The sequence below is a fragment of the Lepidochelys olivacea genome (assembly GCF_965140295.1).
Source record: "Lepidochelys olivacea isolate rLepOli2 genome assembly, chromosome: 1".
In the NCBI taxonomy this organism is placed as follows: Eukaryota; Metazoa; Chordata; order Testudines; family Cheloniidae; genus Lepidochelys; species Lepidochelys olivacea.
Window position 1 is genome coordinate 346,554,405 of NC_140411.1, and position 21,069 is coordinate 346,575,473.

At 47.9% G+C, this 21,069-nt stretch overlaps 1 long non-coding RNA gene across 3 annotated transcripts in view; it reads right to left on the minus strand.

The window, feature by feature from the left end:
• LOC311514924 overlaps nt 1-21,069 on the minus strand; it is an 83,163-nt gene that overhangs the window by 41,174 nt on the left and 20,920 nt on the right. For all 3 annotated transcript variants that reach the window (XR_014709979.1, XR_014709980.1, XR_014709981.1), the window contains one exon: nt 8,718-8,926. This is a non-coding gene — a long non-coding RNA (uncharacterized lncRNA). The remainder of the gene's footprint in view (nt 1-8,717; nt 8,927-21,069) is intronic.

Below are 21,069 nucleotides of genomic sequence, written 5' to 3' on the forward strand. Positions count from 1 at the left end.
GGTCACAAAGCAAGTCAATGTCAGAGATGGCATTAGAATCCTGGCTCTCTGGCCTGTGCTCAGACTGCACCTTTCTCTCTACGGGCTGACCCAATGGACAATAAATAGAGCCAACACATAATGTATTGGTTTTAATTATGGCTGAACATATGGCCTTAAACATCTGGAGGACCAGTTCAGGTGACTGAAAATGGGATCTCTGTTGCCAGTTCGAATCCCACTCAACTCAGGTGTTTCTGAATGGGACCTAGAGCCTGCACCTATAGGTCATGAGTTCAACTCCCACCCAGATTGGAAGTGACCAGACATTGGTACCAGCCGATGGCTGTTTGATCACCCTATGACTCTCCATAAACTCCACCTTCGTAGCTGGCTCTAGCAGGAGGCAGTTGCACTCAAGAGACTCATACAACTTGGCCAGCGAGACTGAGTCAACCTCTCCGCCCAAAAGCTCTTTCCAGGACAGGAAAGAAGCACACAGGCAGGGCAGTGTGAGGGAAGGCCAGTGTGATAGGGCCCAGTTCTCCTGCTCCCCAAGTCTGTCTGTTAATTACATGATCATCCTCCCCCTCCCTACAAGCGAACCAGAGCTGACAAAGCCATGTAAGGGGAAGAGCGTCATATGGCCCCATATCCTGCTCTCCATTATGTCTGCATGCCCTCACTGGTTTCAATATGGATGTACCAGGGAGCAGAGCTGCGTCCAGGTACAGTTACTACCCATCAGTAGGCGAGTTTGTTTTCTTGCAGGGAACCGTTGATAGGAGTCAACTCTTGAGCTTATGCGCTTGTGCACTTGAGCTGAAAATGTAATGACAAATGAAACATTGCTTTCCTGCGTGCCTGCCTTCTGTCAAGGGCACGTCCACATGGCAGCATGGTGCCCAGCCATCCCAGCACAGGACTGTCCCATCCCAGCATCCATCCATCACTTCCCTTAGGAATCTGGAGGCTGATTCATTTTGCACTATGCAAGCAAACAGGCAGCATGCCTCAAAAAGAGCTCAGCTAGCAACAGAGGAGCCCACCGGTGGAGTGGTGGTGGGAGGGAATTAGAGAGCTGCCTGGATGCTTGCAATGAGTCAGGCGTCTGCAAACCAAAGCTAGTTTCGCAAATATAAAACAACCCCAGCCTGTGCAACCAGAGCTTCAGCCGGGCAGTCAGAGAGCATAGCAGCAGCCGTCACGGTGGTATGAATGCAATTTATAACACTGGTGTATTGACATGATAACGGGAAATACTGCATCAGTAGGACTCTCCCGTCCATCACCGACCAGCACCACAGGCTGCTTGCTCAGGGACCAGGCTGGAGGAGGAAAGGGAGTCACCTGTGACGGCTTGAAATATCCTCCTGGCTCAGCGGAGAAAAGTCTGCTAACTCAGGACTGGAGAGTGCCTAATTCCAGATTTACAGAGAGTGGGACTGCATCCAGGTGGGGAGGGCACTAGGATTATTTTGCCTTAGCCATACAAATAGACCTCTCAGAGTCAACGAGACTACTGACACGAAAAAGGGCCATAGGACTGAGCCCTGCCAGAAGATTTGATTGCAGCGTTTTAGTTTATGAAGGGAGTAAACAGTGAAAACAAGCCATCACAGGATGAAATTTAGAACAAAACAAAGGAAATACCAGTGCAGAACACAGCCCAATCAAATGCCGTATCCTTCCTCCTGCTGGAGCAGTTTCTGACAGATCAGTGAAAGATGAAAAGAACAACAACCAACCAACTCCATTTTGCATCCCCCTAAGTGTGCAATGCTGGGCATAAGTGGAAAAGTCCGTCCTGACCCCTGCAATTGGTTGATGCCCTGAAGCAGGAGTACTGATTACCCTGCTCTTATAATGAATTAACGAATCAATATTAACCCCCCTGCCCCCCCCCCACAAGTGCATAGACATGTGTACAAAGGTGATTTTCAAAAATGCCCATACGTGGATGGCTGCTGACTTAGCTGAGCTGCTTGCCTGTGAAGTTGCACTGCTGGACATTTGGAAGGCAGGTGGCTGGAATTGGCATTACTGTCTGTGAGCTGGCTTGCAAATAAAAGAATCTCAAGGGGGCCATTGAGCAGCTGCTGGAGCCAGGGAACTACTTGAGTTCACCAATGCCAAAAAGGCACAATCGTGTCCCTGTCTCCTCTGTTGCGATAAATATTGACCAACTAGGACTTGACAGCTGTTACTAAGGGCTTGTCTTCACTACGGCTCTACATCGCCGCAGCTGCATCAATGCAGCTGTGCTGATGTAGTGCTTCTGATGAAGACATGCTATGCCAACGGGACAGGAGAGCACTCTCCTGTCAACAGAATTACTCCACCTCAACAAGAGGAGAAGCTATGTCGGTGGGATAAGCTGTGTAGACGCTGCTTTACGTGGATGTAACTTACATCAGTCAGGGGCGTGTTTTTTAACACCCCTGAGTGACATAAGTTACATCCACTTAAGCTGCAGTGTGGACAAGCCCTATGATACATGACATGGCCAATCAGAAAGTCTTGGCGAAAGCAGGAAGAGACTCAAAAGCTCAGGCCCCTAAGCCTTGAGCAAAACGGGAGGCTGTGTGAGCTTCTTAGCAGGATAGGGCCTATGACCCACAGCTGGCCAGTTCTGAGTTCATCCAGCAGAGCGCAGTGGTGTAAAGAAGCATGACCCATTGCATTACAATAGTCTGGCTGAAAAATTAAGGTTGCCATTGAAAGACTGGGCAGAGAAGATTCATGTCAACTCATCACGGTGAAAGCTGTATTTTAGTACCATTAGCTCCGTGGAGAGAATAGCATCTCCTGTATAAAAATGATCCTCTTGACATAACCTGCCCCCCCCATCACACCGCAACCCCAAGAAACCTTGAAAACTGTCATTCTTAACATTGAAAAGAAAGATTGTAGCCTAAAAAGAAAAACAACACTACTGAATTATTTTACCTTTTTTTTAATGCGAGAATCTCAAATAAACAAAGCACCAAATAGATGATTCCTTATTGTTGTTATTATTTGTATTACTGCAGTGTGTAGGAGCCACAGTCAGACACCATGACCCTATTTTACTAGGCACTGTGCACACAGAAAACAAAAAGATGGTCTTGTCCCCCACGGTAAGTGTCGTGTATGAAGCTATGGAAGTGGGCTCCCTTTATGGACCGTGCGTAGCAACGAGCTGATGCTTTTGGCTCCGAAGGTGAAGTGTTTGAACCCTGCTGACAGCCCGAGCAGGGTTGGTTATATTTGCACTTTGACTGTAAGTTCTTTGGAGCAGGGGCCGTTGTTTTTAGTTTTGCCTTTCCCACCATTGGCAGTTAACCTAAAATAAGCTCAATATTTATCATCAAGCTTCCCAGGCAGCAGGAAGGATTGAGAGGAGACACATTTCAAAATGATCATTATAACAAGTGGCTTCCCCCTGGTAACTCAGCTCTGAGAAGGTTGAACTCAGACCAGAGATTTGGGCTTTCTTAGCTCTGTCTGTGTTTATTCCCTGCTAAGCAGAAAAACCAATTCCCCCTTCAAGTTATCATCTAAACACTCTGGCTTAACATCCCCTATATCAACGGACACTACCATGACTTGAGTGACACATGTACAAATATTGACTCTTAGCTCTAAGATGTTGCTGATTCCATACTCAGCCAAGGCCTCTATCGTTTCAGTGCATCGTATAATTCAATTTCCTGGAAAGTGCTGTTGTCATGTAACACAATGCAGTGCTGTTTCTTGGCAGGTGCTTCTGAGAGACCACAGTGACCAGGCTCTGCCTCACTGTGACCAGGAAGAGATGGCATGTTGGCCTGTCATGGTGGAGTTACATCTTAGTTCCTCTAAACAAGGAGGGCCAAGGAGGGTGGTGTATTCCCCTTTATGGATTCTTTCCTCCTTCCCATGTACATTTAGTGCTGAAGTTCTCTCTCCACAGACCAGCCCCGATAGCTTCCCTACATCACACGCCTGACTTGGAGGAAACACCTCTTGGTGGCTAATGCAGTCCTTGGTTTCTGCTAAGGATGCCAATGAGAGGGACAATTAGGGCTTGTCTACATGAATAGCGTAGCTGAAGTTGATGTACTTAGAACTACTTACCGCTGTGTCTTCACTGTGGTAAATCAACAGCTGACGCTCTCCCATTGACTCCGCTTGTGCTCCTTGTTCTGGTGGAGTACCGGAGTTGATGGGAGAGTGCTCAGCAGTTGATTTATTGTGTCTAGACTAGACACAATAAATCAAACCCCATTGGATCGATTGCTGCCTGCCGATCTGGCAGGTAGTGTAGACAAGCCCTTTGTGCCAGTTGACATGGACCATTGTCCACTAGGAACAAGAGTAACACCGATATATTGCACTTCAGCCATGGTATGGTCACCAGATGATGCTGTTTGGTCAGAACTGACCTGGGCTAGAATTGAACCTGTGACTGAGAGGTGTAAAGTTGCCCATAGCCATCGCACTTTGGCTGCATGCACGCGCGAACACACACACACGGTTCAGAAAGGCCATGCGCTCCATTGCTACTCAGCCTCCATTGCTACTCAGGAAGGACATACAGCTATTGTACATGCACCTCTTCACCTCCATTGAAGGGAGGCAGGGAAATCTTACCAAGGGTTGGAGGAGCCAAGCCGGTTGAGTTCGGGAAGATAGTCAGGAAACTAGTTCATTTACTGTGTGGAGGGAACACAATGAAGTTGATTTGATGTTGTGTTGTCAACTCCACTGACTGCCCCTGCATCTGCTTTAAAATTGGCTCTCCATCTTGGTATCCTGATATGAGTAGAAGAAGCAGGTGCATCAATAAACTGCCATGGTGGCTTGCCATGGCTTGCTCTTTGCTACACCTACAGCTGGCATGTCTGCCTGTGTCACTGGTATGGCAGCCAGTGGTACCTGGCAAGGTCTATGGATACATGTATCTGAGGGAGAACCTGAAGACTCAAGCAATGAATCCTGTTTCATATGCCACAGAGGCACCCAATCACTTCTCGGTTGAGCTCTCCACCTAGGTACATCCTGGAGCTGCACTAGCTGAGCTGGCCCTGAGTTTGTATCTGTGACATTATTTGATTAAAATATGACCATGTAGATCATTGTTGCTACTACTGTTATATAATTGCAACAAATCTTGTACAAAATGTATCAAGTAAGGTGTCTATGGAAAGGTTATGATTTGCTGAATATGTTTATGTTATTTGTATGCATGTATCATTTTTGTATTTGAAGTTATGAGTATTGGCTGTATACCTGGAATTCAAATGTTTGCTCCTGGGGTAACACCCACAAGGTATTTAGCCTGCACACCTTGAAGGGACTTTCAAATTAAGTGGGTCATCAAGGAACGCTTACCTCACAATGGACCATGGGAGATGCCTATCTACACTTAATGGACTTTCCTGCTATGACTAAGCAAAGTCATGCATGGACATGTGACTTGCCCATGTGACTCCAAACTCCATCTTTTACTGTAAATTTCCACTAGCTGTGCTGAGGGCTTTGTTTGAAACAATAGATTTCTCTCCACATGACAGAAGCTATAAAAGGCACTGGAAACACCTCCATTTTGCCTCTTTCCTGCTCAAGCCTGTTTCCTGCTCAAACCTCTGGACTATTGACTTATACTAATGGGAGCATTCTAACCAAAGGACTGAGGACTTTCTAATTATTTGGAAGCAACCAGAGACTTAAGACAGCAGTTCATTTCATCACTGCTACAAGCCTGAACCAAGAATTTTGCAATTATTTTATGTATTTGATTCCTTTCACCAATTTTAACTCTCACCTTTCTTTCTTTCTTTTTTAAAAAAATAAACCTTTTACATTTTAGATACTAAAGGATTGGCAACAGCATGCTTATTGGGTAAGATCTGAGTTATATATTGACCTGGGTGTGTCTTTTGGGATCAGAAGAACCTTTATCTGATGAAATTGGTTTGAAAGAACCACTCATCTTTAAGTCTAGTGTTTTTGGTGGTGATACAAGGACTGGAATACCTAAGGAAACTGCTTTTCTGACTTCTTGTTAGCCAGTATGGTGAAACAGAAGTTTACTTTTGTTGCTGGTTTGATATATCTCATGGGAGAATAACCACCAGTTTTGGGGTGTGTCTGCCCTATTTTTCGGCAGTTTGTCCAGTATTTGGTATTCTCAGCTGTAACCCCCTGAGGCACAGTTACAATATCACTGGATTGTTCAGACTTCCAGTAACCCTAGCCTTCCAAATAGCGCAGGGGGACTGGGTGGCTCAAGGATTAGTAATGGAAACCCAGCATTTCTAGACACATTGGTAGTGGCCAAGGACTCAAAAAGTCACAGCAAAAAAGTGTTTAAGTACATCAGAAGCAGGAAGCCTGTCAAACAATCAGTGGGGCCATTGGGCAATCAAGGTGCTAAAGGAGCGCTCAAGGAAGATAAGGCCATTGCGGAGAAGCTAAATGAATTCTGTGCATTTGTCTTTACTGCCGGACGATGTGGGGGAGATTCCCACACTTGAGCCATCATTTTTAGGGGACAAATCTGAGGAACTGTCCCAGGTTGAGGTGTCAGTAGAGGAGATTTTGGAACAAATTGATAAATTAAACAGTAATAAGTCACCAGGACCAGATGGTATTCACCCAAGAGTTCTGAAAGAACTCAAATATGAAATTGCAGAACTACTAAGTGTGGCATGTAACCTATTGTTTAAATCAGCCTCTCTTCCAGATGGCTGGAGGATAGCTAATGTGATGCCAATTTTTAAAAAAGGCTCCAGAGGCAACCCTGGCAATTACAGGCTGATAAGCCTAACTTCAGTACCAGGCAAATCAGTTGAGACTATAGTAAAGAACAGAATTATCAGACACACAGATGAACACAAGTTGTTGGAGAAGAGTGAACATGGCTTTTGTAAAGGAAAATCATGCCTCACCAATCTATAAGAATTTTTTGAGGGGGGTCAGCAAGCATGTGGATAAGAGTGATCCAGTGGCTATAGTGTACTTGGACTTTCAGAAAGCCTTTGATAAGGTCCCTAACCAAAAGCTCTTAAGCAAAGTAAGCTGTCATGGGATGAGAGGGAAGGTCCTCTCATGGATCAGTAATTCGCTAAAAGACAGGAAACAAAGGGTAGGAATAATTGGTCAGTTTTCAGAATGGAGAGAGAGAAATAGTGGTGTCCCCCAGGGATCTACACTGAGACAAATGCTGTTGAACATATTCATAAATGATCCGGAAAATGGGGTAAACAGTGAGATGGCAAAATTTGCAGACGATACAAAATTACTCAAGATAGTTAAGTCCAAAGCTGACTGTAAAGAGCTACAAAGGGATCTCACTAAACTGGGTGACTGGGCAACATGAAATGGCAGATGAAATTTCATGTTGATAAATGCAAAGTAATGCACATTGGAAAACATAATCCCAACTATACATACAAAATGATGGGATCTGTTACCATTCAGGAAAGAGATCTTGGAATCATTGTGGATACTTCTCTGAAAACATCAGCTCAGTGTGCAGCAGCAGTTAAAAAAGGTCTTTTACGTTAAGAACCATTATTAGGAAAGGGATAGAATAAGACAGAACCATCAAGAAAGGGATAGATAATAAGACAGAAAATATCATAATGCCACTATATAAATCCATGATATGCCCACACCTTGAATACTGCACGCAGTTTTGGTCAGCTCACCTCAAAAAAAGATATATTAGAATTGGAAAAGGTACAGACAAGGGCAACAAAATGATTAGGGGTATGGAACAGCTTCCGTATGAGGAGAGATTAAAAAGACTGGAACTTTTCAGGTTGGAAAAGAGACAACCAAAAGAGGATATGATAGAGGTCTATAAAATCATGACTGGTGTGGAGAAAGTGTTATGTACTTCTCATAACACATGAACGAGGGTTCACCCAACGAAATTAACGGGCAGCAGGTTTAAAACAAAGAAAAGTACATCTTCACACAACACACAATCAACCTGTGAAACTCATTGCTGGGGATGGTGTAAAAGACAAAACTACAACGGGGTTCAAAAAATAATTAGGTAAGTTCATGGAGGATAGGTCTATCAATGACTATTAGCCAAGATTGTCAGGGATGCAACCCCAGGCTCTGGGTGGCCCTAGGCTCTGTTTGCCAGAATCTGGGAATGAGCTACAGGGGATGGATCACTTGATGATTACCTGTTCTGTTCATTCCTTCTGAAGCACCTGGCATTGGCCACTGTCTGGAGACAGGACACTGGGCTAGATGGACCATTGATCTCACCCAGTATGGTCGTTCTTATGTTCTAACATCACAGCATCCAACAGCTGCTTGCTGCTCTAGGCTCTCACAGTCCATTTTTCTAATGGACCAGCATCTGCATCCCAGAAAAGCTCTACCAGAGTCAGCAAAGTCTGGCCCCAATCTCAACAGGGAACCCAAGAAACCAGTGGGCCTGTTGGCACAACTAAGCGGTCCTTCCAGCCTGGACAGCAGAGGGACACATTGGGCAGGGCAATTAGGGAGGCCTGCTCTGCTTGGTCTGCACCCATTTTGGGGAGGAGGGTGTGAAGGGGGGCCCAGAGGGGTCGTGGTGCCCAGCACCTGTCACCAACACTAACATGGCAACTATAAGAGTGGCGAGATGGCTCTCTCTCTGTACCTACACAGTGAAGAACACCCATACAGCAGGTGAAAATTCCCCCAAGGTAGGGAGTTAAGTGGGAGGCACCGACGGGTGGCCCAGGGGTGAATTTTACCCAGCTTACCTGGTGTGTGATGTTGTGTCGTCCAGTCAGCAGGACTTTCTGCCCCCGTTCTTGAAGCCGCCGGTGAAGCATTTCCAATCACTGCTTTGGACCCACTGCTGCTTGGCAGGATCCCTGCCATGAGGCTGAAAAGCAGCGGCCAAGTCAAAATGAAGACAAAGCACCTGGAGCTGTTGACGGACGACCGGCAGAGCCGCCATCAGATTGGCCTCTCATACAATACACAAACAGAGACACAAATCAATGCAAAGTGTTTAAATCCCAGGAAAAAAAATCAACACATCTATCACACTTAGTCATGGGCCCCTTTTAGACCAGACACTAGCAGCAGTTTGACATCGGGGCAGGGCTTCGTTAAACCTATCCAGACCTTAGGGACACCAATATCATGAGGCCCCCACCCGCACTTGGAGAGGCAGGGTGTTTGCACTGTCCTTCCAGAGAGGCAGTAGCATGTATTTTATGTACTCACCTGGCCTCCATTTCCTTAGTATCTGAGTGTGCCACAGAGGCCAGCTTTACAGGCAACTCCTGTCTCAGACCTGAAAAACTCACTGCAGCTAATACCCCACTTTCATGGTACTGAGCCATGGTCTCTGCTGAAATCATAGAATCACAGAATCATAGAAATCTGGGAACTTACTGATACTGCTAATCATTGCAAGCTGTGTTCATGGGTCATATTTAAGAAATAATGTAACTATATTGAAAATTATGCCCTTATGGGTCTTCGAGTGAAATTCAGTCACCAGGGAATCATGTGTCTGAGTAATGGCCCATTCAAGCAGGCAGGACTTGTCACCCCTCCCTTTCTAGCTGATGATGTATGTATGGCTCAACTTTCTACTGTTGCAACATCCCAGAAAAACCAATGGAAAATCACCAGTTACACTGTAAACATCAAACCCACTTGGAAGTGCAGAGGAACAATATGACAGTAAGGGCATCATCCCAGCTGTGAATCAACACAAAACACTAATTCAATGTAGCTCCAGGTGGAGAAAGATACTCTGCATCCATTCACTGAGGTGGTACCTTGAGGAGCAGGGGCGCTTCATGAAAGATTGGGTTCTGGCTCCTTGGGGCCAGCCAACGCTGCAGAAGTCTGAACTCTTGGGTGAGACTCTAGTTTATTAGCTAGGAAAGGCCACTATTAATAGCTTTTGGCCCTCATTTGCATTTTATAGTTTTGTTTTGTACGTCGCCATTTGTTTCCAACACGCACAGTTGACTCTGTTTGAATCTGGAGTCTCTCTTTTTGGGGACACTTTTGAATGGATACAGGGGTTGGGGGTGCATCTCTTGTAAACTGGCCGAGCTGGCGTAGCCCAGAGGTGAGCGCATGAATGGCTGACAGGCTGGTTCTGTTAGGGAGCTAGCACCCAGCTGACGTGCCACTGAGTGGCAAGAGGCATGGCAGCCCTTTCACAGCTATTGCTTCAGGCTGTCTGCAGACTCAGGCAGTCACCATTGTATCGATCCCACCCATTGGTCCCTCTAAGCTGTGCGCTTGTGTACGCGCACACAGATCCGAAACCCCGCGCACACAGCAAAACACCGCGCGCATATTTGTCCTGTGTCCCTATATTGGGGACTGCTCACCATCACCGCCAAAGTCCCGGGGCTGGCGTGGCGGCTCTTCCTGGGGCAGAGGCGGAGGGGGTCTAGGCACAGAGGCAGAGGGGAGTCTCGCTGTGCTGCACTGGCTCCCTCCTGCCCAATCAGAGCTGCGGGAGTGGGGCTTGCAGGCTCCGGCAGCGGGCAGAGAGCCCTCCGCCCTGCCCCACCCCGACCCGACCCAATCCTAGGAGCCAGATGGACCAGCTGGCTCTTAGGGTCTCTGCGCGCTGCCGGCACCTGCAAGCCCCACTCCAAAAAGAAAAGGAGGACTTGTGGCACCTTAGAGACTAACCAATTTATTTGAGCATAAGCTTTCGTGAGCTGCAGCTCACTTCATCGGATGCATACTGTGGAAAGTGTAGAAGATCTTTTTATACACACAAAGCATGAAAAAATACCTCCCCCCACCCCACTCTCCTGCTGGTAATAGCATCTCTACATTGTAAGGAGAGTGATCACTTTAGATAAGCTATTACCAGCAGGAGAGTGGGGTGGGGGGAGGTATTTTTTCATGCTTTGTGTGTATAAAAAGATCTTCTACACTTTCCACAGTATGCATCCGATGAAGTGAGCTGTAGCTCACGAAAGCTTATGCTCAGATAAATTGGTTCGTCTCTAAGGTGCCACAAGTCCTCCTTTTCTTTTTGCGGATACAGACTAACACGGCTGCTACTCTGAAGCCCCACTCCGCGGCTCTGGCAGCTCCCATTGGTACTTGTGGCGGGCACAGCACATGGAGAGTCTGGAGACACCCCCCGCTCACCGCTCTGACTCTAGGAGCCAGAGACCTCCCAGCAGGGCTGGTGAGTGCGGCCAGGGAAGCAGGCGGGGTGTAATGGCATGAGTGTCTGGGAGGTCTGTGGCGGGGTGCTGGGCTGTGAGGGTGTGGAGGGTGCCGGGCAGTGGGGGAGGTTTGTGTGTTTTGGGGTGCTAGGCAGTGGGGGGCCTGTTGGAGGGGTGCTGGGCAGTGGGGGAGATCTGTGTGTGTCAGGGCACTGGGCAGTGGGAGGTCTGTGTGGGGCATTGTGTAGTTGTGGTGGTGGGGCTGTGGGGAAGGGCACTGGGAGAGAGGGAGGAGAAATCTGTGTGTATTGGGAAACTAGAGAGTGGGGGGTTCTGTGTGGGGTGCTGGGCAGCTGTGGTGGGGCTGTGGGCAGGGGGGCGCTGGGCAGGGGTGGTGGTGTGCACAGCACTGTGCATTGTGGTGGAAATGTGAGGGGTTGTGTGGGGCTCTGGGCATAGTGGGTTCAGGGAGTGCAGGGCAGGGAAGCTGTGTGGCTCTCTTCGATCTGGCCACCCTATTTAGGTTATTTTAGCAGGCTTTGACATTTCGACCAATAAGGAAATTAAAATGCAGGTGTAATTACATATCTTATTCTTGGCTGATAATCATTTATTGATATTTTTTCAGAAAATTTTAAATTTAAAACAGACAAACTCTTGTTTTTCTTTTTTCACTTACGATGTCTCTATCTGAAAACCCATATAAATTGACACAAATTGCAAATTAAAACTTTTGAAATGTATATGCATTTTACTCGCTTGGGCACATTTGCCTCATGGTGCACAAATTTGAACTCTGCTTCAAAAATTTTCACAGAAGAAATTTTTGGCGCACACGGCCTGTCAAAAATTAGAGGGAACATTGATCACACCTGGGTCCTGGCTTCAACCTTTTCTTCACAACCCAAGATTGCCAGAAATGTTCTTTAAAAAAAGAAAGGTGTGCTTTGACTCCAGTGCGATCACGACTCAAGGCCCTGATTTAGAACGTGGGCAATGGAGCCTCTGAATGGCCCAGGGAACTGGGATCTCCCGCCTCTAGGTTTGAATCTGGCCCACCAGAGTGGCTGCAAGTCACGCCGATATGACTGAGATGAGCTTCCCTGGTGCTCAGCTGCCTTCCTAGGGGACAGGTCCCAACATAACAGTGTTCCTCCCCCATCACAGGAAGGTATCGTTCATAGACATCTCAGCCTCAAGGCTATGGACTTAACTGGCCACCGAGACCTAGCTACTCTTTCACCATATAGGCTGGTCCCAACAAGCCCAGGGTCGGGGCACATTGGTAGGGCAGGGAAGTCAGCAATCCCATCCACGATTTCATAGAATCATAGAATCATAGAATATCAGGGTTGGAAGGGACCCCAGAAGGTCATCTAGTCCAACCCCCTGCTCGAAGCAGGACCAATTCCCAGTTAAATCATCCCAGCCAGGGCTTTGTCAAGCCTGACCTTAAAAACCTCTAAGGAAGGAGATTCTACCACCTCCCTAGGTAACGCATTCCAGTGTTTCACCACCCTCTTAGTGAAAAAGTTTTTCCTAATATCCAATCTAAACCTGCAAACTAGTAAAGTAAAACTGCAACTTGAGACCATTACTCCTCGTTCTGTCATCTGCTACCATTGAGAACAGTCTAGAGCCATCCTCTTTGGAACCCCCTTTCAGGTAGTTGAAAGCAGCTATCAAATCCCCCCTCATTCTTCTCTTCTGCAGGCTAAACAATCCCAGCTCCCTCAGCCTCTCCTCATAAGTCATGTGTTCCAGACCCCTAATCATTTTTGTTGTCCTTCGCTGGACTCTCTCCAATTTATCCACATCCTTCTTGTAGTGTGGGGCCCAAAACTGGACACAGTACTCTAGATGAGGCCTCACCAATGTCGAATAGAGGGGAACGATCACGTCCCTCGATCTGCTCGCTATGCCCCTACTTATACATTTAGGGAGACCCTGTGTGGTAACCAGGCAGCATGGGCTGGGAGAGGAGCTGGGAAGCCAGAGAGAGCCACAGCAGTGTCCTGTCCGTGTCCAGCAACCTTAGTGAAGAATTTCCTTTATATTCAGTATAACCCATCCTGTCCCTTCTGTGCCATGAGACAATTGTGACAGGCAGTCCTCTAGTGTCAGAGGGATCCCCTCAGGCTCTGCCCACCTCCTAGAGGACAATTTGCATAAGGATTGTTTCTGGGACCCCTGCCAGCCTGCGGGCTGCAGAGACAAAGCTCCTTCGCAGAGTGGCACTGCTCTGAGCCTGCCTGCTGGCCTGTGCTGGAGGAGGATGCACCCGGAAGCTTGACCGACATGTCAGATAGGCCCTGTGAGGCTGCGGCCAGGGATCCTGTGGCTAGAGAGACAGCCTGGGGCAGAGAAGGGGGCTATTCTCCTCTTCAGCCACATGGGGAGTAAGTAGGGTTGCCAGGTGTCCAGTTTTCGACCGGAACACCTGGTCAAAAAGGGACCCTGGCGGGTCTGGTCAGCACCACTGACCAGGCTGTTAAAAGTCCAGTTGGCACGGGGCTGGCAGGCTCCCTACTCAGCTCTGCATGGCTCCTGGGAAGTGACATGTCCCTCCAGCTCCTAGGTAGGCCAGCTCCACAGTTCTCATTGGCCGGGAACCGTAGCCAATGGGAGCTGCGGGGGCGGCACCTGCGGACGGGGCAGCATGCAGTGTCACCTGGCCACGTCTACGTCTAGGACCCAGAGGCACATGTTGCCACTTCCCAGGAGCCACCTGAGGTAAGCACAGCCTGGAACCTGCCCCCACTCCCAAGCCCTTGCCCCAGCCCTGAGCCCCCTCCCGCACCCAAACTCCCTCCCGGAACCCGCACCCCACACCCCACACCTCAACCCCCCTGCCCCAGCCCTGAGCCCCCTCCTGCGTCCCAAACCCTTCATCCCTGGCCCCACCCCAGAGCCCGCACCCCCAGCCAGAGCCCTCACCCCATCCCACAACCCAACTCCCAGCTCAGTGAAAATGAGTGAGTGAGTGAGTGAGGGCGGGGGAGAGTGAGGGGCGGAGGGATGGGGGATAGAGTGAGCGGGGTCGGGGTCTTGAAGAAGGGGCAAGACAGGGGCAGGGCCTCAGGGAAGGCACGGGGGGCAAGGGTGTTTGGTTTTCTGCGATTAGAAAGTTGGCAGCCCGAGACTGTCTTGCCAGCTATACAAGCGTAACCCACACACCTCCTGGGTGTGCGGTTCTGTCCCATCTAGTGGCACCAAGACCACTTAGAGAGAGAGTTAAATGAGTCTGCTCTACAGCCTTAGCTAACAGCCAGTTGGCTTTTAGTTCATGCAGTAGAGGCTCATGCACTAAGCTCCAGAGGTCCCCGGTTCGATCCCGCCTGCCGACGCCCGGGGTTTATCAGTGTTACACAAGCCCATCGTAAGAACCAGCCCATGCTTTTACAATCTGAACAACCCAGATGGACAAACAGTGAGAGAAAGGAGGTGCAGATGGGGAGCTGATGCACAGAGCTACTAAGTGACTTGCCCAAGGTCACACAGTGAGCATAGGACACAGCTGGGAACTAAACTCACCTGTCCCATCCCAGCACCTTAATCACCAGCCCACCCTTTCTCTCAACCAGGATGAAACTCCTGTGGCTCACTCCAAGCCCTGTGCTCACTAGCCCCAGGGTGGGAGCCCCTCAAATGAAGAGGCACAATCTGCAAGTGGCAACGAGGGGAGCATATGGGAGCTTCTCCCATTCAAGTCATTGTATGTTCCACTCATGCAGCAAGGATAAGAGAGGATGCTGCAAAAGCCACTGGCTGCCCGCTGCCCGAGGTCTGCCACTTATTCCGTTCAAGGGGATTCTGAGATATGAATCAGTCTGTTGCTGTGGCAGCTGACAAGTGTGTATCTCAGCCAGGAATGGGTTGTCTTCCCCTCCCCCCAGTCTCTCCTCTGTTAGACGGTGAAGAACACATCATCGATTCACCTTCAACTGGAAACAAGTGCAAGGGCCTGGACCCGTAGCTATCAACTGATTTCAAAGGCAGCAGCATCCCCTTCCTTTTACCGGGAAGGTGTCAGAGAGAGTGGCGGAGAATAGAAATGGGAGGATGGGCTGCCTTTCACTCATCTATCCAGGGCATTTGGAGACCCATCGATTTATCCATAGCACTTATACAACACTTTGCAGCTTCAAAGCACTGTGCAGTAACCAATTAACTCTCCCCATACTCTGGGAGGTATGGGGAACTGAGGCATGGAGAGGTTAAGGGATTTGCCCACGGGCAGAGGAGGCGGCGGCATGGAAGGAATGTCTTGTGCTCCAAGCACCAGACTGCCCAGGAAGGAGTTGTGGGGTCTATTCCTGATGTGATACATAGTTAGGCCTGATCTACACTTAAAATCTAGGCCGACCTAACTACATCACTCAGGGGTGTGAAAAATTTGTCCCCCGAAAGGGGTGATTAAGCCGACCTAATCCATGCTCTAGACACCAGATGGACGAATTCTTCTGTTAACCTAGCTACCGCCTCTCAAGGGGGTGGATTTACTACAGCGATAGAAGAATCCCTTCTGTTGCTGTAGCTAGTGTCTACATTACAGCGGCAAAGCTTGCTGTGTGAGCACAGGCAAGTTACTCCAGTTCATAGAATATCAAGGTTGGAAGGAACCTCAGGAGGTCATCTAGACCAACCCCCTGCTCAAAGCAGGACCAATCCCCAATTTTTGCCCCAGATCCCTAAATGGCCCCCTCAAGGATTAAACTCACAACCCTTCCAATCCTGATATTCTATGATTCTATAATATGATTATATTAAGAAGTTCAGGCCACGCTTTCCATATTATAAAGTTGTATTTTCAGCTGAGCTTCTAGCGATGACTGCAAACCAATCAACTTTTCATACGGGCATCAGTTTAAAATATGGCCTTAAATCAGACAGTTAATGAAGGAGGAACATTTTTACACAATATCTTCATCCAAAAATGGATCCCAAAGTGTTTTTATTAACTGATCAATAAAGCTATGGGCCAAATCCCACTTGCCTTAGCCCCTTCAAACTAAGTGGGACTGCTTATTTTACATAAGTAAAGTAAACTAGATTTGTCTGGAGCCACTTCAGAAAAAATTCAGCCACCTCTGGGGTGGAACTCAGCAGCTGTTTAACAGCGCACAGCAATGCTGCACAATAGTTTTAGGAGCAAAGTGAAAGAACACTTTATCCAGCTGAACTTTCAGGGGGAATTTAAATATGCAGAATGTCACTTAAATTCTACATCATTTAGATGTAAACACACACACGCTCACACAGCACTCTATTTGAGCTCATCTGGTAAAACCCAGGGTCTGTTTTACATAGAAATGTTTGGGTCTGATGAGGAAAGAAATGAAACATGCAGCCCAGCAACCCTGAAGTTTATACATGCAAATCTCACTATGATTAACAGATGTGTTACCTAAATAGGCCTAGAGATGTTTAGCTTCTTCCTTTGACAGTTTGGTGACAAAAACTGTTGCTGTATCAACAGAATTCTGCCTGGAATAAACATGAGGGTAAATGACAGGTAATCTAGGATGGAGCGCGAGGAGGCTGAGACAAACCACTGGATAGCTCTGCACAAAGCTGGTTTATTGAGCTGCACAAACTGAGACTCAGAATGAGATTAACACACTTAGTTCTGTCTGGTCCACTTACCTTAATGGATTAAGGGCCTGATTCAAAGCCCACTGAAGTCAATGGAAAGACCTCTATTGACTTCAATGGCTTTTGAGTCAAGCACCTGTAAAGAGAAGGCATGGACAACATTAATCATAGAATATCAGGGTTGGAAGGGACCTCAGGAGGTCATCTAGTCCAACCCCCTGCTCAAAGCAGGACCAATCCCCAATTTTTGCCCCAGATCCCTAAGTGGCCCCCTCAAGGATTGAACTCACAACCCTGAGTTTAGCAGGCCAATGCTCAAATCACTGAGCTATCCCTCCCCCCTGTATGCAGCCAATGAAGTGAGCTGTAGCTCACGAAAGCTTATGCTCTAATAAATTTGTTAGTCTCTAAGGTGCTACAAGTACTCCTTTTCTTTTTACGGATACAGACTAACACGGCTGCTACTCTGAAACCTGTTATAGTCTTGGCATTCACAACGTCCTCCGGCAAGGAGTTCCACAGGTTGACTGTGTGCTGTGTGAAAAAATACTTCCTTTTGTTTGTTTTAAACCTGCTGCCTATAATTTCATTGGGTGACCCCTAGTTCTTGTGTTATGAGAAGGAGTAAATAACACTTCCTTATTTACTTTCTCCACAGCAGTCATGATTTTATAGACCTTTATCATATCCCCCCTTAGTTGTCTCTTTTCCAAGATGAAAAGTCCCAGTCTTATTAACCTCTCCCCATATGGCAGCTGTTCCATACCTCTAATCATTTTTGTTGCCTTTTACAATTCCAATATACCTTAATTGAAATGGGGCGACTACATCCAGACACAGTATTTAAGATGTGGGCGTATCCTGGATTTATATAGAGGCAATATGATATTTTCTACCTTATTATCTATCCCTTTCTTAATGATTCCCAACATTCTGTTCACTTTTAGAATGCTGCTGCACACTGAGTGGATGTTTTCAGAGAACTACCCACAATGATTCCAAGATCTCTTTCTTGAGTAGCTAATTTAGACCCCATCATTGTATATGTATAGTTGGGATTATGTTTTCCAATGTGCATTACTTTGCATGTATCAACACTGAATTTCATCTTCGCAGTCTGCCTGGGACTTAACTATCTTGAGTAGTTTTGTATCATCTGCAAATTTTGCCAAATTTTCCAGATCATTTATGAACACGTTGAATAGGACTGGGGGACACCGCTATTTACCTCTCTCCATTCTGAAAATTGACCATTTATTCCTACCCTTTGTTTCCTACCTTTTAACTGGTTACCGATCCATAAGAGGATCTTGTCTCTTATCCCATGACAGCTTACTTTGCTTAAAAGCCTTTGGTGAGGAAACTTGCCAAAGGCTTTCTGAAAATCTAAGTACACTATATCCACTGACTCACCCTTGTCCACATGCTTGTTGACCCCCTCAAAGAATTCTAGTAGATTGGTGAGGCATGATTTCCCTTTACAAAAACCGTGTTGATTCTTCACCAACAAATTAAGCTCCTCTATGTATCTGACAATTTTGTTCTTTATGATAGTTTGAACCAGTTTGCCCAGTACTGAAGTCAGATTTACTGGCCTATAATTGCCGGGATCACCTCTGGAGACCTTTTAAAAAAATTGGTGTCGCATTAACTATCCTCCAGTCATTTGGTACAGAAGCTGATTGAAATGATCGGTTACAAACTACAGTTAGTAGTTCTGCAATTTCACATTTGGGTTCCTTCAGAACTCTTGGGTGAATACCATCTGGTCCTGGTGACTTATTGCTGTTTAGTTTATCAATTTGTTCCAAAACCTCCTCTAATGACACTAGACCCAGCGTGGGGACATGGCTGGTCGACAGGGCATTAAGCACCAGACCCAGAGGGAAGGATGTGGCTGGGCAAGAGGGCGTTATGTGCCAGACCCAGGGTGGGGGGGAGACGTGGCTGGGCAAGAGGGCGTTATGCGCTAGACCCAGAGGGGAACATGGCCTGAGAGGAGGCCAGAACCGAAGGTGATGAACAGGTTCCGGGACGGAGTCCAAACCCATGCATGAGAAGTGCCCCCCCAGCAGTGTCAGAGCAGCATGACCAGGTCCAGAAAGAAGACACTGGGCTAGTAAATTGGTTTTAACTGTAAGGTTTATTGCACTTTGGAGACTGCTGTATTGAACTTTACCCAAGCCATCCCCTCATGGGGCTTACACTGTGAAGAGTTCTTTAATCCCCAAAGAAGGGGCTTTGGTGTAATTAACTTGTGTATATGTTTAAGTGAAGTGCAGCAATCACTGGTTACAAAGGTAACAACTGAGTTAGGAGGATCTTGGAGTAGAGGCACCTTCACCCCTGCCCAGAGTTGCCCTCAAAGGGAGTGAGGTAAACACCCAGGAACCCGTGGGCTCAGTCCTCCCTGTGATGTGAGTCCTCTTCACACGGTGCCAGGAGGGAAAGTCAAGGTGGGCAGGCACCTGGGTGAAGTGAATCACCGTGGGGAATTCGATTCTCTCTTCATGCCATTCAGCCAGGGTACTGCGCACATTAAGAAACTCCCTTACTACAATGGGACAAATGCCCAGTTTATACATGGTCTGTGAATGCAAGGGGAGTGAACGCTTACCAGGGTGTCTATGCATGACGGGGGAGGCAAGTGCCTACTAGGAGACGGTGTGCGCTACAGGGAGCCAAGTGTCTACTGGGGTGTCTGCTAGTGCTAGGGGGCCAAGTGTGTATCTTGCACACCAGGGGTGGGGAGGAAGAGCATATGGTGGAAGGGTGTGTGCACATGCCAAGGGGGCTGAGCTTGTGCTAGGGGACTGAATGTGTACTGGGGCAGGCAGGTGCTGCGGTTGGGGGGAACGTGCACCGGGGTTTGTGCGTTGAGGGAAGGAGCTGAGCAGGTACCAGGGTGTGTGCTCATGTGAAGGGAGGCAAACGTGTACGAGGGTTTGTGTGCACATGGGGGGGGAGCAAACATGCACAAGGGAGTATGTGCGCATGAAAAAGGGCAAACAAGTATGAGGGGGGTGCGTGCACATGAGGTGACCAAGCATGTACTGGGGTAGGGTATGTGATAGGTGGGGCCAAGCATGTACCCTGGTGTGCACGAGCATTAAGGGAGGCCAAGTTCATACTGGGATGTGTGCGCACGTGAGGGGGAGTGAGTGCGTACCGGGATGTGTGCGCACGTGAGGGGGAGTGAGTGCGTACCAGGATGTGCGCACGTGAGGGGGAGTGAGTGCGTACCAGGATGTGCGCACGTGAGGGGGAGTGAGTGCGTACCAGGATGTGCGCACGTGAGGGGGAGTGAGTGCGTACCAGGATGTGCGCACGTGAGGGGGTCCGAACGCATACTGGGATGTGTGTACACAAGGGGGAGCGAGCGCGTACCAGGATGTGGTTCGGGGCTATTTAGAAAAGCTGGACAAGCACAAGTCCATGGGGCCGGATGCGCTGCATCCGAGGGTGCTAAAGGAGTTGGCGGATGTGATTGCAGAGCCATTGGCCATTATCTTTGAAAACTCATGGCAATCAGGAGAGGTCCCAGACGACTGGAAAAAGGCTAATGTAGTGCCCATCTTTAAAAAAGGGAAGCAGGAGGATCCTGGGAACTACAGGCCAGTCAGCCTCACCTCAGTCCCTGGAAAAATCATGGAGCAGGTCCTCAAGGAATCAATTCTGAAGCACTTGGAGGAGAGGAAAGTGATCAGGAACAGTCAGCATGGATTCACCAAGGGCAAGTCATGCCTGACTAATCTAATTGACTTTTATGACGAGATAACTGGCTCTGTGGATGAAGGGAAAGCAATGGACTTGTTGTTCCTTGACTTCAGCAAAGCTTTTGACACGGTCTCCCACAGTATTCTTGCCAGCAAGTTAAAGAAGTATGGGCTGGATGAATGGACTATAAGGTGGATAGAAAGCTGGCTAGATTGTCGGGCTCAACGGGTAGTGATCAATGGCTCCATGTCTAGTTGGCAGCCGGTATCAAGTGGAGTGCCCCAGGGGTCGGTCCTGGGGCCGGTTTTGTTCAATATCTTCATAAATGATCTGGAGGATGGTGTGGATTGCACCCTCAGCAAGTTTGCAAATGACACTAAACTGGGAGGAGTGGTAGATATGCTGGAGGGTAGGGATAGGATACAGAGGGACCTAGACAAATTAGAGGATTGGGCCAAAAGAAATCTGATGAGGTTCAACAAGGACAAGTGCAGAGTCCTGCACTTAGGACGGAAGAATCTCATGCACTGCTACAGACTAGGGACCGAATGGCTCGGCAGCAGTTCTGCAGAAAAGGACCTAGGGGTTACAGTGGACGAGAAATTCGATATGAGTCAACAGTGTGCCAAGAAGGCCA